Genomic DNA, 15,452 nt, shown 5'->3' with positions numbered 1-15,452 from the left:
TCTTCCTCTAACTCTACATCAATAATCTTTCTCTTGACATCTCTTTGTGTTCCCCTTTTTGGCAGAGTAGATGAGAGGATCTCCTTCTTTCTTTTTGTCAGTTTCTCCTTTATTTCTTCCAGTGATGTTTTGATAGGTGTTCTAGATGAGGTAACGATCCTACCGGATCTCTTGAGCTTCTCAACATCTTCTACTGCAATACTAGCTTCCTTCATAAATTCATCAATAACCTCTTGTAACTTCTTTCTTTCTTTCTTTCTTTATTTCTTAGTCAGTTCTAGGTGTACTTCCATGGACTTCTATTGTGCAGTCCCCAACCTTTTATGTGTTTCTTCAACTATACTTTCTAATAGAACTTTTGCCAGACCATTCAAAATATCCTTAGAAACTTCATAACCCAAAGCAGGAATCCACTTGGTTCCTGGTACAACAACCTCAATGATACACTTATCTGTAGTGATAAAAAAATGTGATGTCATTTTTGTATTTTTTCATAATTGATTTAGGAATCCTTTCCCTATTGTGCATCTGATACAAAAAAAACTAAGAAAAAGGAGGTAAACGCAATATCCTGTGCAGTATTATCCGAAAATCTCCTTACAGTTCTGTAATCTGATGTGTAACTGGTCTTCCAGGTGCCTGAAATATCTTCCCTTGGGCCTAGGAATCTCTCCCATAAAGTAGAAAAAAATACACAACACTAGGGTTTCATACTTGAACATGTGCTTCTTTTCCTTGCACTAACTCAAATTCTTCAAGAATTGTAATCTCGACAACTCACACAGATCATAATCAACATTATTCTCCACCATCATAATCAACATGTTAACCGTTGTGGTAGATCATAATCAACATTATTCTCCACCATCTCATAGGACATGTTAACCGTTGTGGTAGAAATGGAGTTAATCTGGTTGGTAAATTAAATCTTGTTACCTATCATTAGTGATGCATATTTCATGGTAGGGTTTTCAACTGTACTAACTGATAAAGAACACCCATCAAAGGTTTCGTTGGTCAACTTTTCAACATTTTTGTTCTTTGCAGTCTTAGGTGTCAGAAGTGCCCCAGAGTCATTCAATCTAGTAATGGCCTTAATTACATCCTTTGTGATATAGCATGATTGTTCAAGCCACATAAACTCGTCATGAAACCTACTCATCGCCATTCTGACCCATTTGTCATCAAAACAGAAATTGAAGAAATTGTTCCACACATTTAGCTTTTTTTTCAACTAGGGCTCAAAATTCTGGCTTTATCTCAAAATCATCTCCTATTAACTTATCTGTCAATAAACTTACTAGCTTACCATGGTTGAATTCTTCAAGATTTACATGTATGTAAGCTATGATATCTTCTATCAGCAAAACTCCATAAGGGATGCTAGAGAGAGCACCCATTGGATCATTCTCAACCGATTTATTTGGATATCTTTTTGAAATTTGGTCAGTACTAAGTTCTAATGTCAGCAATAGTACGAGTGGTCATTGATGCCGATACAGAAATAACAAATTCACAAGAAATTTATACCTTTCATAGTTCATCAAGAAACCCTAACCCTCGAATCGCCTTTTCACTTTGAGTGAGAAAATGACTTAACAAATTCCCCTTTTTTAACCTTTTCTGACCCACTTGCCTATAATAAATGTAGAGAGAAAATAGTACTATTATACTATCTACATGCTTTGTCTATGTCCACAGTGACCTTCTGGACCTCCACATTCTTCCGCAGTTTAATGCTTTTCACCAGTCTTCACCACTACGCGTGTGTCAACATGTTGTGACTACAACCTCACACTCTCTATCAGGGGAAACATATTTCTTGATTTTGCTCCCTCCTGTGTCAAAGCTTGATCTCAATTGCCAAAACAAATGTCTGCACTAGAGCCAGGTGCAACCTCGACTTCTTTCTTTCTCCAAATCTTCTTCCTCTCGACCTTCACATCTTTTTTATTATTCCTCTTTACCAGTTCACTTGTCTTAGCTTCTCCTCTTTTGCAATATCTTGCAATGTGTCCAAGCTTGTTTCAATTGTAGCATCTATCATTTCCTTCACCTTGTCTTGACCTACATTGGTTAGCCTTATGTCCAAACATTTTGCATGTATAGAAATGACCTTCAAAATAATTATTTCTATTTTAATTTAATATAGCCTAATTTTTACACTGACTAGCTTTATGACCATAACTATTACAAGTATAACATATACTGGAGAAAGATTTAGTATTTTGATTCATTCTATTTCTTCATTCAAACGCTTTGTGACCTAATTTATTACAATTAAAAAAAATAGCCATTGAAAGAAGTGTTTCTTTCACTTTCCTGTTGCTCGACCGATGACTTACCTTTCTCATCCTTAGCAAACTTATTGGGTTTTGCTTGTTTTGTTAGAGGTGGTCCTTCTTTGCTTTTTGTCTTACATTGTGAACTTTCACCAATTTCAAATCCTAAGCCATTTTTGTTTTCCAGAGACCTTTGCATAGCTAACATCTTATCAAGCTTATTTTAACTCATTTTAAATTTGTCTTATTGTTTCTTTGATTTTTCCAGATCCGATTTCAGAATTAGGACTTCTTGTTCAAACTTCTTGTTTTCCTTTTATTTGTACTTAACCATGTTGTTTAAATACTCCTTAGTTCTTTCATCTTCTTCACTTTTGGTCTTTAGATCTAGAATAGTGTTGTTTGCTTGCTTAAGCTCTTCATTGACTTCCTTATGTCTTTCTCTGAATTTTCTAATTTGTTCTCTTAATTTTCTGATGCATTCATTTGCCAACTAGACATTTTCCTTCAAATCTATGTTTTCACTTTCAACATTTTCAAGGTCTTCAAGAGCATTTATAAGATCCCCATTTACATCGAAGTATCTTTCCTGATCCAAAGTAGATCTAGGCGCCATATATTCAACTTTCCAAATCTCCTTAGAGCTAAATTAGACTCTTCCAAAGGACCTTGCTCTAATACCAATTATTGAACATCTAAAATACTGAGAGGGGAGGGTGAATCAGTATTCCCTTGAATTTATTAAAACTTTTAATCAACCATCCACATAACATAACTTAATTATAAAATTGAAATGAATAATAAGCAAATACATAGTGCACCACATAACACCAGAATTTATACGTGGAAAAACCAAAGAGAGGATCACCTCGAGAGTTATGTAACTGATTACAAAGTACAGGGGTGGCTCATTGTCAGAGGACTCACTACCCAAAATATAATGGCTCACTGCCAGAGGATGGCTTATAGCCAGTTTTATAAAATTTGAACTGTTAAGATTTCATCTATCACATGCATGAGATATAGTTCCACTGAGGTGCATAATCACTTTGACATTTACCATACATAATCACTTTCACATTCACTATACATAATCACTTTCACAATCACTATAGTTTGCATACAACTATTGATATGATGATCTATCCTTCGCTAAGCAACTATATGATCTATACCAAACTAAGTCTACTTCAAGTTGGCTCAACCAGAGCAAGGGTTGGCCCAAAAATATTTACATGCTACTACACAATTATTCTTACCATACCGGAGAAGTTGACCAAAATAGAAAGGAACTTCTCCACGATCCAATATATAGGTGGAATCACCTAAACTAACATACTATCGTCGATTCCGAAGAAGACCGGACCAAAACCTTCACACTGTACTATGCCAATAAACAAGACATACTATTTATTACCGGACCCATAATAGTACCGCAACAATACATTATCCTCTGAAATCTTGAATATAGATGTTAGACCAAAATCAAAACAATATATGTCAGACACAAATGTATACCGGAGTACGTTGGGCTCATACCGAGGTATACCATACTCATATTGTTGGACCACAAAAACATGAATGACATCAATGACAACATTCTAACAATTCACACATCCATTCATATATTCATATCAACTTATTCATTGAAACTCTCAACTACATCGGCCATAAATGAAACACAAATGAAATCATCATAATTTACCCAAAGTCAACCACTCTCAGCAATTATACTAAATGTGATCCACTCTAGGAGATAAAGAGGACCCAAATACATCACTATATGTCTTCCTAAGTTGATTCCAATGGACCGTACACAACAATACATCTTCCAAAGTCTACATCAAACAAAACATTTAGATAAACACTAAAGCATGTTAACCAATTGACTCAAAAATATTATCCAATGCAAATTACTTAATGCAGATATTCACACACCATGGTAATACCCATAACAACACCTTAACTCAACCTCCAATTCGTATCCAAACCAAAAGAGTATGATCCAAATAAGATGAACCAACTGAGTTGGTCGAAGATGAAAACAAATGTAACACCTAACAAAAAACACCATAACTTCACTTGTGAAGAAAACCAACAATTGAATTATGAACTTGAACACTACACAAACAAAATGAAAATATCCTCCAAGACACAACACATAAAAAAATACTACAAATAAATGTGGAGCATTCTCTAAACCCCTAACAGACAACCTCACTGTCACCAAACTGCAACCAACTTCAATGCTCGAATTGTTGAGGATCTGAAAAACATAATAACTTGCAAAATCCACAAAACATAGACATTAAATCTAGAATCAAAAGCCATCATCTTCAAAAGTAGAGGAATGTGGAGTATTCTCCCATAAAGACTTTAAATACTCTTTCCTATATATTTCACCCTCTAATACTGTCACCTTCCAAAAACACTGAATACTCACTCAATATCACCACAAGACATTATAAAAGCATTGGAACACTCATTTCTAGACCTTTACATACTAGACAGTATTCCACACAAATTAGGTTAGCATCAATGACAGCATTGAACTCACATTGCTAACAATCTCCCCCTTTGTCATTGATGGAAACACCAATGATAGCCACAACTAACAACTTCCTCTTACTATTTTCCTTTGTCATCAATACACACAAGTGTGACCTTAATCATAACAAAATGCAAATTTCTAACAATCTCCTCCTTTATCATTGATGACAATGCTTTTACTAACAATCAATAACTAACTCTCCTATTGTATCTCTCTTCCCCTTTGACATCAAGGACAAAGGGAACAATACTTCAAATCACAAATCTCCTAATAGTTCTCCCCCTTCCTGGTATATCTCAGATATATGCAACACTCCTCATGTTAGGGATATCTCTCTTCTACAAAATTCTCCTACAATTAGGAAACCACAACCTTCATTATTCCCCCTAAGAGAAATCACCACATCAATCTAGGAGACAAAAGATAGATTTGAAATCTCCCCCTAGAAAGATGCACCACTTTTGTTAGTTTAGTGTTGTCATTAATTTCAACTTGATATGTGTGGACTATACTACCTAGTATGTAAAGGTATAAAAATAGGTGTTCAAATGTTGTTATGATGTCTGGTGGTGATATTGAGTGAGTATCTGGTATTTTTAAAAGGTGATAATGTTAGAGGCTAAAATATGCAAGAAAGAATAGTCTTTATGGGATAATTTTCTGCGTTCCTCCAAATTTTAAGATGATGACTTGTGATTTTAGATTCACTATCTATTTTTTGTGGATGTTGCACTATTATGTTTTCAAATCCTTAGTAGTTCAAATGTTGAAGTTGGTTGTTATAGTTTGTTGACAGCGAGGTTGTCTGTTAGGGTTGGTTTGAAGAATTCTTTGTAGTGTTGTTTCATGTGTTGTTTCTTGGAGGATATGTTCATATTGTTCAAGCAATGTACTAGTTCAGAATTCAAGTGTTGGTTTGCTCCACAAGTGAATTTATGGTGTTATGTTGTCAAGCATTATCATTTATGTTGGTCTCTAGTTGACTCAGTTGGTTCATCTTATTTGGATCATAGTCTTTTGTTTTGGATATGCATTGGAGGTTGAGTTAATGTATTTTTATGGGTCTTACCATGGTATGTGAAGATTTGCATTGGATGGTTAGTGTGCTTTATTATTTATCTACATGTTTCATGTTTGATTCCAACTTTGGAAGATGTGTTGTGTGTGGTTCATTGGAATCAACTTAGGAAGACATATTGTGATGTATTTGGGTCCTCTTTATCTCTTGGAGTGGACTGCATTTAGTGTAGTTGCTTAGGATGGGCGAATTTGTGTGAATTATGATTATTTTGTTTGTGGTCGACCTAGTTGAGAGTTTTAGTGAATAAGCTAATATAAATAGATGTGCAAATGTGTGAATTTATGTGTTGATTGTGTAAAGCGGAAAATCGAACCCTAGGTGTTCCCCCACTCCAAAGAGAGAGAAAGGAGGTCATTAGGGTTGACGGTTTTCACTTAGGAAGGACTTTACATTCAAAAGAGGGGTTGAAACTCACAAGATCCAATCCCACACAATGCAAGATTGAATTCTAAATGGGTTTCAAGGGTTGAGACATCAAGGATACCCTCTTTTGTAAAGAATGTAAATAGAAGGATTGAACTAGGAATGTATGTACAAGTAAGAAAGATTCGCTTGTAGATGAAGATAGGGACACGGGATGAAGCTACGGACTTGAAATTAGTAGTAGAATGTCGAGACGATGCCGTCCTGCAAGTTTGAACGAAAGTTGACGGGACGATGGCGCCCGGAGTGCACACGGTCCTCCAAAAAATCCGCGAAATGAAGGGGGATCTATTCGTCTCTGCACAAGGATTCCAGATCTTCAATTACAGCTGCGTACCTGCAACCTATACATAGAAAAGAGAGGACGATTGGGAGGTTAGGGATTAGGGGTTTGCCTTCAGGTCAAACCCCAGTTTTGGAATTAACCAAGAAATGAGAATGTTGTAAATGTAAATGTTTGTAATGTAAACAAGTACTAATACCTTATTGTAAGAATGTTTGTATTCTTACATGCGAAGGTGTAATGATGTTGTATGTTGTATGTGATCTCCTCTTCAATGGTTGAATCCTTGTCTTGAATGCAACACCTAGCCTTGAATGGAGACTTAGAATGCTCAATTGCTTGAAGGAATGCTTGAATGCTTGAATGTTTGAATGTTTGAATATTTGCCTATCCCTTTCGCCTCTTGCACACATCTATTTTTCCTTCTTTTTTCTGGGAGGGGAAATGTAGTTTATATACTTGTCAATTAGGGTTGAGAGACTGATTTTTCCGACCTTAGGCCGACCTAGGAGAATTATTTTCCAATTTGCAAACTTAAAGACCCGATGCCCAACAAGAGACCGGGCCCAAAATAGGGCCAGGGACCAGGGCGCTGGGCGCCATGGTCCCACCTCCCGGGACAGCAGGGTGCAAGGAGGATCAGGCCAAGGTGCAAAAAGATGCAGTTTTTGATGTCATAAACAGGTTTCGGGGTCTCCATTCAGGTTCAATGTTGCACCGCCATCGTGAAGACCCAAATGTAGTCGAAATTGCAAGTGACGCAATTTTACGACGCTACAGATTGATTGAAAGTGATGTGGAAGTGTAGACGTATAAAAATGACCATATTCCCAAATGAATATTTTATGTTCATTCCTCTATTTAGTTAAATCTAATTCAATTAAATCACCCGCATTCCTCTATTTAATTAAGTAAATTATTCAATTTATTTAGTTAAATTCACTAGACTCCTTTTGCATCATTTAAATTAAATAAATCAATATATTTAATTAAACCCCTTTCTAGCTACTTTTAATTAAATTTACATTTAATTAATAGTCCATCCCAAATTGAATAAATCTAATTTATTCAATTTCCTAAATTTCAACCAAATTGAAATAAAGTAATTTATTTTAATTAAATCATTTTATTCCCCACCCACTTGCATTTTATTCAACAAAATAACTTCTTTAATGCCCCCAAATTTGGAAGGACTCTTACAAATTTATCCCCAAAGTCTTCAAACCATTAATGGTTAACTAACCCTTAGTGGCATGGTTAGAGACTTTTTGACTAACTTAACCTCCATCTAACTCATGTGTCCCGTCAAGCATTTATTGCTTTGACCATGGTTATCTCTTTAAACCTTTGCGCAAAAGTTTATCCTTTGGGTAAAAGCTTTATCCAATGGACAACTCTAACCTAACCTTAACCCTTACACCCTAAGGTAACCATGAGGTCTTCTCAAGCATTTAATGCTTCTTTCATCTCCTCTCAACTAGCCTTATGTTGACAATTGTCACCATTTCATTGGTGCCAATTGTAAACATGGATTGACAACTTTCAAACTTGACCCTCGATTAACTCTTTCAATCTTGACCATCCATTGCCCTATTTTCACTATAAATAGAGCTTTCATTCCTCCATTTTGAGGATCCATGCAAGCTTTCAGTATCTCATTTATGCTCAATTTTATCTATGCATTTACCTCTCTTTGTAATAGAAATTAATCTAATAAGCATTTTAGACTAATTTATTTATCATTAGCTTAAACTCATAAACTAGTATAGCATGTTAGGATAGTATTGCTACTAATCTTGGCATCTTATAATCTAGTTTTACTCATTTGTAGAATCATGCATAAATAGGATGCATTTTCATAACTAAATCAATCATAAGCATCCCTCATTCTTGCATTTGTCATCCCTAAGCCACTTTGCTCAGTGATTTGAGAGAAAATGTGAAGAGGGGAAAACAGATTTGAAAGGTAAATGATCAAAACATAATGAAATAAACATGCAGAATGCTAAAATATCATTAAAAGACCATTTCACCTTGCTATTTTACCTTCTCCTTCGGATTGAGCTTGATGAAGTGAAGGCGCCCCTTGATAATGCTCCACTTGATGTGCTCCTTTGATTGCTAGATGTGGATGGCTCTCCAATGTTGTGCACAAATGATAAGGATGAGATGATCAAGTTGCCAAGATGATTTCCTGGGCTCAAAAGGGCAGCATAAGCTTATTGGATTTCAAGATCTGTTTTGAATGAAGGAATGGAGCCCTAATTTTATAGGAAGAGGAGAGAAAAATGAATGGCTAGGATGGATTCGAGATGAAGGGCTAGGATTTACTTGTGAGCTCACACAAGGTCCAAGAGAGGGTGTGGAGACCAAGAAATATGCCTTAAAGGCATTTTGTATCTCCACACTCCACAAGATGTATTGGATGGATTAAAAATCTCTTAAAAAGGATATTATGGGGATTAAAATAATAAAAAGGAATAAAAAATTTCTTGGGAGAGGGAAATGCCTAGAGGAATGTGAGATTTCGAAAATCTTACATTCATCTAGAAAAAGAGCATTTAAAGCTAGTGGCTGGATGAAAGGACAAAGAGTTGACTTTGTGGCTAATCATGATAATTAGCCATTAACGACTCATTAGGAGGAGGATTAGAGGAAATGTTAGGTGGGATTTATATTTGTAGGAGAATTTGACTAGGAGAGAGAATGAGTGGAGGGAATAAAAAATTGGAAGAATAATGTTAAATGAGTTTAGGGAGTTTCTAGAAGAATTTATTAGGTTAATGATGAATTAAGAAGATGATTTGTAGGAATCATGTAGGTTAACCAATTAATTGGAATTAATTAGCTAAGAGGAATATTTGTGAGGATTTGATTTTTTAGAAGAATAAAGAAAGGGATTGATTTATTAAATAAATCAATCACATGCTATAGTGACAATATTAATTATATTTAATTAATATTGAGGAGAATTCAAGAATTAACATAATTAATTATGTGAGGAATTAAAAATAATTAAAATAATTATTTTTAAGTGTCTACATTTTGCCCCTCTTTGAAGCGAGGTGTGATGACGCATTGATTCAAAGAATAATCTTGTTTTGATGTTGATATTGATTTGATAGGATGCCCCGGCTCTTGATTGATAGATTACGGTATGGTGATGCCCCCTCGGGAGATCAATTGAGGTAATTGATTTTTGAAGTTTTGCGAAATTGATATCCCGATAGATTTGATTTGATTTGATTGATAAGATCTAGATTCAGTCTGGTTTCAAGAAGAATTCATCCTGTATAAGACAAAGATGATCAAAGTGTCTGGTTTCAGGAAGGATTCATCCTGTATAAGACATGATTGATTGCATCATCTGGTTTCAGGAAGGATTCAACCTATAAAAGACATGATAAGAGTGTCTGGTTTCAGGAAGGATACATCCTGTATAAGACAAAGATGATCAAAGTGTTTGGTTTCAGGAAGGATTCATCCTGTATAAGACATGATTGATCACAATGTCTGGTTTCAGGAAGGATTCATCCTGTATAAGACATGATAAGAACATCTGGTTTCAGGAAGGATACATCTTGTATAAGACATGACTGATCACAACGTCTAGTTTCAGGAAGGATTCATCCTATATAAGACATGATCAGAGCGTCTGGTTTCAGGAAGAATTCATCCTGTATAAGACATAATTAGATCACAACGTCTGGTTTCAGGAAGGATTCATCCTATATAAGACATGATCAGAGCATCTGATTTCAGGAAGGATTCATCCTGTATAAGACATGATCGATCACAGCGTCTGGTTTCAGGAAGGATTCATCCTGTATAAGACATGATCGATCACAATGTCTGGTTTCAGGAAGGATTCATCCTGTATAAGACATGATCGATCAGAATTGATTATGTGAAGAAAAAATAGAGGAAGAAAAATTAGGGTGGAAGGGATAAATGAGGAAGAAATGTGAAGCAGTCGTGAGGTATTTGGAAAGAAGAATACGAGATGCGAGACCGCGAAGAAAAATGGGGGCAATTAAGAAATCCATGGGATAATTGAGTTTAGGATTTGATGGAATGATGGTGAGATTTTGTGCACAAAAAATGTGGAGAGCCAACCTAGTTTGATGTTGCTTTGAGTGACTTGCACCACTCATTATAGAAATCAAGATGCCATGAGAAACAAAAGGCGTGGACTGACTCTGCAGACAAATGGGAATTTCTTGCACACAACAATGCAAGTGTTAAGAAACACTAATACAAAGTTGTGGGTTTGTGCAAGGAAACCCTCAAACACACTGATACCTCTTGTACATGAGAAGGTAAGTGTTGATAAACACTAGTACCAGGTCGCCGGTTTATACAAGAAGGATCCAAAACATGTCATACTATGACATATGCCCCAGTATGAACCTATCATAACATACCTGGATATGGAAGAACCCAAACAGTCATAAATAGTGGCAGTCGTAAGGCAAAAGATGCAAGCCTATATGAAAAGATCTAACAAAATCTAACAAGTCTCTTCCTTGCGACCAAATGATACCTCTTGCTAAGAGTAGAACTAGGATGGACTTAGGATTGTTTATCGAGACTTCTTGAAGCTTACACAGAGGCATAAAAGCTTAGTTTCATTGGGACATTTCTTGTTCATGACTCAGGTGAAGACTCATCATCATACACATGTTTTCTTTGGAGGCGGAAAAGAAGGAATTTTGTGCATGGGTGGGCTAGATGGCAGATGATTTGTAGTATCGTCATGATAGACAGTGGATCCAGTTATTTACCTTGGCACCTACATAGAGGTTTTCACCAAAGTGATGATTTTTTCAGAATCTTTTTCTCATTTTTTTTATTTTTTGACATTTTAAGACTTTCTGAGGACTAAGCATAAAACCTTTTGAGGTGCATGATATTCATTGGATCATCCAAAGGATCGCCTTCAGGAGTAGCCAACTGATAAGCTCCTGATCCATATTTCGTTGTGATTACATATGGTCCAAGCCAATTAGGCTCAAACTTGCCTTTCTTTTCTCTTTCTTGTATATTTTTTTGATTCTCCATGAGGACAAGATCACCAACTTGTGATTCTCGGGTTCTGACTTTTTTATGATAACTCATGCACAAAAGGTTTTGATATACCCGGAGATGATTCAAGGCCTTGAAGTGTCTTTCATCTAACAATTCTAGCTCTTATAAGCGGGCAACTCTATATTCTTCCTCTGGTAGGATGTTTTGTAGTGATACCCTTAGAGAGGGGATCTCGATCTCAGGGGGAAGGATAGCTTCGAAACCAAATACTAGGGAATAAGGAGTGGCACCTGTGGGGGTGCGGATGGAGGTGCGGTAGGCCCAAAATGCAGGATGGATTTGGAGGTGCCAATCATGGCCTACTTCATTGACTATCTTTTTGAGGATTCTTATTAGGGTTTTATTAGAAGCCTCAGCTTGGCCATTGCCTTGGGGATAATATGGAGTGGAGAAGCGGTGTTGGATGTTGAATTTTTGGTAGAGTTCTTTGACATCTTGGTTTTTAAATTGTTTACCATTGTAGACACCTAAAATTGTCCAGTCTAATTAAATAAATATTTTATTTATTTAATTATCTAAGCCTAATTCTTCTATTAATTAAATAAATTTTTATTTATTTAATTAATTCATTTATCCTCTTCTAGCCTTATTTCTCATTTAAATAAATACATTTATTTATTTAAATTATCCCTTTCCTAAATTAAATAAATATTTTATTTATTTAATTGTCCTACTTCTTCTATTAATTAAATAAATCTTTATTTATTTATTTAATTCATTATCTTTTTCTACACATGACACATGTCATTCATCTCTTATTTTCTACACTACCTACCTCTTTCATTATTTTGGTATTTCTTATACCTACCCTCTAATCCTAGCCGACCTCTCTTTTTACACCTCTCAATCTTAACCCTCCATTTCATATTGTGTCTTCTATTTAAGGAGATGCTTTCTTCATTGTCAAACCCTAACTACTTGATCAATTGGCTACACTACAATTCCACTTGCAACCACATTTCGTTCTTTGTTGAGCTCTTGTGCATACAAAAATCTGAGAGCAAGTATATCAAGCAAGATCAATGGAGATAGGAAGAATGGAGATCAAAACCCTATTGGACATGTGATGGTATAATCTTTATGATTTTTTGAGTTATTTTGCATTGTCTTAGGTTATCTTCATATGTTATGGTGGATCTTTGTTCATTGTTAGGCTAGGGTTTAGTGGTTGAATTCATTTAGCCTTTCAATATTGTTATTATTGTTGTCCATTTTCACCATATACATTTTGGCACGCCCGGTGGGACTCTTGTCCCTTTGCATTTAACATTTTTGTTGCAGATTTTGCATTTTTGAAGTTGCAGATCAGACGATTTCGACGACATTTTAGGTTTTTTCGGCGTCTGCGATATCTTGGATCGCGTCTGTGTTTCTGTCATTATCTATTTTTGCAGGTTTCCGAAAGTCGCGTCTGTGATTCCGAATCGCGTCTGTGCATCATCTTATCGCATCTGTAGCAGAAAGAAGCGTCTGTGTTCTGTGGCCGCGTCTGTGAATCATAGAACCGCGTCTGTGTCGGACAGACGCGTCTGTGTCTGGTATAACAGCGTCTGTGCATTCTGTTTTGCAAATTTTTCAAGTTTTTCGATTCGGGTTTTCGGATTTTGTACTTAGGGTTTCAGATCTGGTTTATTTTCGGCTAACCTTTGCAGATCTAGCTAACCTGGTTTGTGCAGCTTGCTTTGGAGGCAAATACGTTTTTGTGGAAGGCCCCTTTTCACAAAGTCTTTTTGGGTTTTCTAAAATTTACCTAACTTGTGTGCTTGCAGGAAGGGGTTATCATTTGAAACAACCCAAACTACTAACAATTTTGTTGCAGGGCCTTAGCTAGGGTTTTGTAATTTTTATTGTGTGTCTTGTTTTCATAGCTTAGCAAACACTTCAATTGGTGCACTAAAATTGAATCATTATCTTTTGTGTCTTGAGCAATAGGCTCTTTTTGTTTACTCTTTAGAGGGCCTGTCTTCCCGTGTGGTCATTAGGACTACTAGTGAGAAGAGAACGACCCAAGTGGTAGCGAGGAAAACCCACCTCATCCGAACCACTATAATCAAATGTATTCATGGTGAAAACTATGAATAACGTGTGCTGATTAGTTCATACCGACACTATGTCTCCCCATAAACCCGTTTGATCAAATTTATTTGATCATTTGTAGGGCGTAACCCCTACCGGTTGGGAGCCTTCTGTATTTACAGAGCTGAAAGTGCCGCATGTATGGCCACACGAGCGGATGCCCTTACTAGCACCATTTTGTTTTAGAGGCCCAAATCCTTCTAGTTGTTGAGGCAGGAGGTCGGACCTCTGGTAGCGGCCCACACACATACGGTTCTTAGTAGAGATACAAAGTTCGCCATGGGGAGTTTTCATGGGGACTGATGCTTGGCTGACCCGAGAAGTGAGTGCTGAGGGTGGAGCCAGTGAGGTCAAGCATCTAAGTATCCGCTCTGAATAGCATAGCCTCGGGGGTAAAACCCCATGTGGGATCAACAACTATTGTCTTGGCCAGCCATAAGAATTGTGCTTGACTTATGATAAACATTCAAACACTCAAAAACAAAACAGCAAAACATTGTGTCTTTTGTGTCTTCAAGTGTATGCAAAAACTTTTTACATCAAACAACACACTTTTTGGAGTCTAAACACTAGCAAACATTGAGTCATCAACACTGTGTCCTCTTGTCACGAAAAACAGTCGAACAATCAGATTTGGTCACAACAAAACAACTTCACAGATAGGAAAGATTGCACTAAGGTTACAGAAACGCGTCTGTGTCTGTTCAAACCGCGTCTGTGTCGGATAAACGCGTCTGTGAAGTACAGAATAGCGTTTGTGTTTTTTTTCAGCGTCTGTGTCTAACAGAGACACGTCTGTGTCTGGGAATCGCGTCTGTGAAGTATACAGGCGCGTCTGTGTCCACAATTGCAAAAAAACTGTTACAGTCCCAGCAAACATCAACAGGAAAATCTCAGGATCACGTCTGCGTTAAACAGAGTAGCGTCTGTGAAGTATACAGAGGCGTCTGTGTCAGGATTTGAAAATTTTAACAGTCAAGCAAACAAAGAAATCAGTTTCGGCATACTTGAGCTTCCTAGGTTGTCTCTTCAGGTTTCATCTAGCATTCAGCCTGTCCTAAGGTCTCACACAGTCCATCATTGCTTCACATTTCACTTTACATTCATACTTGTCTAAACTTGAGTCAAAAGGTCACTTGCTTGTCCTCATCATACTTTGTCAACACACTACATACAACAACACTTTGCTAAGTGGTCCCTCATCAAGGTTTCTTACCTTTGGGTCTCATTTGGTCTTACTTAGAGTCAAGGTCAGCTTACCTCATCAAGAGAAACTATCCTCTCTTTGGAAGTCACACCTACTCTACTACTTACATACTTGGTCTTACACTTTGGACATTGCAAGTACACCTAAGATTCATTTACACTCCATACAACTCTTGGTCTTCCATACTCTTTTCATTTTTCATCTAGTCTCTCACATATTGGTCAAACACCTAGTTCATGGTTGAAACCCGCCTTCAAAAATCTAGGAGAATAGCTAAAGAAGCTCAAGAATCCGCAAACATGAGTTCTTATGAGTATGACAATGATCTATTCTACAATCCTGAGCACACTACATTACCAGACATGAATGTTTATAGACACAATCCAAATGTGGAAAGCGCAAACACTATAAACAACAATGCTACACACAATGACAATGTTGACAACTCTTCAATACTATCA

The sequence above is a fragment of the Cryptomeria japonica genome, chromosome 2 (assembly GCF_030272615.1).
Source record: "Cryptomeria japonica chromosome 2, Sugi_1.0, whole genome shotgun sequence".
Lineage (NCBI taxonomy): Eukaryota > Viridiplantae > Streptophyta > Pinopsida > Cupressales > Cupressaceae > Cryptomeria > Cryptomeria japonica.
The sequence above is the reverse complement of the archived record's forward strand: the minus strand, read 5'-3'. Positions refer to the sequence as shown.